The sequence below is a fragment of the Dufourea novaeangliae genome, unplaced genomic scaffold, assembly GCF_001272555.1.
Source record: "Dufourea novaeangliae isolate 0120121106 unplaced genomic scaffold, ASM127255v1 scaffold54, whole genome shotgun sequence".
Lineage (NCBI taxonomy): Eukaryota > Metazoa > Arthropoda > Insecta > Hymenoptera > Halictidae > Dufourea > Dufourea novaeangliae.
This window is the reverse complement of record NW_015373944.1, coordinates 1263681-1267068: the sequence shown is the minus strand read 5'-3', so window position 1 is coordinate 1267068 and position 3388 is coordinate 1263681.

Here is a 3388-nt window from a genome sequence, read left to right as displayed (position 1 = left end):
TTAAGATAATATTAGTTCTAAGCTGAAGAACGAAGACAACCGACGAGGGATTTTAGTACCGGTAGTATTATATATTTAAGATTTAAGTTATTTATAAGGTTTATTGTGAAAGGTGGGTAGATGTAGAACTTGTGATTCCATCTACTTGCCTTGGGCCTCCACTCGCAGCAACCTCCTCGTGGTGAGGCCTGGGCAATCGGTATTCTCTTCGGTAATGTACTATAAACTGAAGACAATATCGAGCTAATGGCTGCGAACTTCGAATATATCTCATAAAACCACGTTCTATATTACATGAAACTAGGATTATTTTAGAAATCGATATGAGATTCAAAGTGTAAAAATGTCTAGTACTATGAATATTTTAGAAAATTATTCGAGGTAAAGATGTATGGAACTACGGAAAATTACTTTAGATTCCTTTTCCTCATTCTGTGAATTCTATGTTGGAATATAAATACTACTCGAAGTATGAATATTTTCACTGGACAATGATATAAATGGGACTTTAAAACTTTTTTAAGTGTTACAGCGATATTTCGTTGGCCTCCGTATATCAAGGGAGAAATTGAATCGAATAGACGTATTGTACCGTAACGCATCGTATTGTATTTCAAACTTTTCTATCATTATAATTTATATGTACATATGTATATTCCAATAAACATACGTCAGGTAATATAAGCTTCATTTCATCGAATTGTCTTAAATATAACTGCATAAATATTTTACAATCCTATACTAATTATAGTTGCCTGGTTCAATAGGTTACTACAGAAACTAACTACTGCCTACCTGTAGTAGTATCTGCAGAAACTACCATGGTTGCTGGGATTACTATATAATTTGCTCACGAGAACGCGCTTGGTGGCTACCATTTCTTGAGAAAAGCCCCGGTTTTGCATTTTTCCCGTGCTTTTTAAAATTCAAATTTCACGTTAAATTAAACTTCAACTTTTTAAAATGCTATTTTAACTCAGTTTACCAATTACGATTTATTTATTTATGGAAAATATGGGATATACTGGGAAAAAATCTGAAGAAAATACACAATTTGCAAACTTTCACAACAATTCCCTTGAATACTACTTGTATATACGATTTTACAATACATGTATAGCAATAATACAGTAAAACAATGCTTAAATATTATTCAGACTTATAAAATATTGTAATTTATTCATCGCAAATAATTCCCTTGTTAGGACGTGGGTTTTGCGCGAAAAGGAATGATAGCCGATTAACAATTTCACAGCTGATTGTACACGAGGAGGTACATACAAAGAATAGTAAAAGACTGAGGAAAAGCGCGTGTGTGTCACCGGAAAATAGTTGGCGCCGAATGTTAACGTATCTTAACGATTTATATCTCAAACAATTGCCCCTTGCGTTTTGACCAAGCATTCAATTTGTAGCTTAAAGAACCTAGATTAATCCCCTGTCGTTGACAATAACAATAAACGACAAGAACATTGTTAAACGCGCATTTGTTTGCAACGGTTGACACTGTATCACGTCATGCGAACCCCGGTTAGCTCACTTTGGACTACTCTTCCAACGTTATGCTGACAGTTCGCGTGTTGACCAAGCATTCAGATTGAAGCTGAAGAAATGTAGATTAATCCCCTCTCATTGAAAATAACAATAAACGATCAGAACACTGTTAAAATCGCATTTAATCGCGGAATACCACTATTTTTGACCGGTGGCGCCATCCGTGGCGAATCGCTGAAACTACTCGCCAATTATATGGTTAGCAGTTTCAGCGATTTGCCACGGGTGGCGCCACCGGTCGAAAAATAATGGTATTTCGCGATTAAATGCGATTTTAACAATGTTCTGGTCGTTTATTGTTATTGTCAATGCGAAGGGATTAATCTACGTTCTATAAGCTACAAACGAAATGCTTGGTCAAGGCGAAAGTTGTCAGGATAACGTTGTATGACTTGTCTAAAGTGATCTAAACGGGGTACGCATCGCGAGATAGAGTGTCAACCGTTGCAAACAATTGAGATTTTAACAATGTTCTTGTAATTACTGGTTCCCAGCTGCTAGAGAGTACTAATCTGCGCTCTTTAAACTTCGAATGTAATCCATAACTAGGAAAACTGATGCTCGTTTAGCGGTGTAAGTCCGATCAAAACCTGTTGCAATTACATATAATTGTAAACAGGCAATATTTTTCTTCGTCACGCATTAAATTCGAAGTTTGAACAACGTAGATTAGTTCTTTCTAGCGGCTGGAAACGAGTAATTACAAGAACATTGTTAAAATTACATTTATTTGCAACGGTTGTCACTGTATCTCATCAAGCGTATCCCGTTTAGTTCACTTTGGATACCACTTACACCGTTATACGGATAGCTTCCGTCTAGATAAAGCACTCGATTTGTAGCTGGAAGAACGTAGATTAATCCCCTGCCATTGATAATAACAATGAGTAACCAGAACATTGTTAAAATCGCATTTAATCGCGGAATACCACTATTTTTTCGACCGATGGCGCCACCCGTCGCGACTCGTTCAAACTGCTAGCCTATAAATCGGCTAGCAGTTTCAGTGATTCGCCACGGGTGGCGCCACCGGTCAACAAAATAGTGGTATTCCACGATTATATGCGATTTTAACAGTGTTCTGGTCATTTATTGTTATTATCACTATACGGGGATTAATCTACATTCTGTAAGCTTCAAATCTAATACTTGGTCAAGACTAAAGCTGTCCGTATAATACTGTAAGAGCTATCCAAATGTGAACTAAACGGGAAAGGTTGATGAGACTCAGTGACAACAGTTGTATACAATTGAGAGTTTGACAATATTCTGGTGATTATTGCTTCTGAACCAATAGAGCGTATTAATCTACCTTCTTGAAGCTTCAAATCTAGTGCTTGAAAAAGGTAAAAATGGTCTTTGTTTATCGCTCTAAATGTAGTAGAGAATATGTTTAAATAATAATTTTCACTCTATGTTACTAGAAGCATAAATCATCCGCGGTAAATATTCGCACAATTTACGTAACCCGAAACATTCTTACTATGGTAACACAGAAAATACGTTTTGTACTAGGTTCTTTTAATATGTTTCGTCTGCATTTAATGATTAGTGCGACCGTTAATATTTGCTATAAAATAGTGATGATCACGGCTCGTGATTATAAAGTTCTTCTAACAGTCTCTTATAGGGAAAATCAGGGAAATTGCAAGGAATCTATAGCGAATGATGACATACGATTTATTATACAATAACAATTGTTCAATTTATATACAGATCTACGAGTTCAACGCCGGACTTTTCTCCTTCCTATGTTTGGTCCGCTTCTATGCGAAGATCCGTTCGAATACACGAATCACAAGAATCCACGTCGTTCCACAAACTTCTGGCCCTA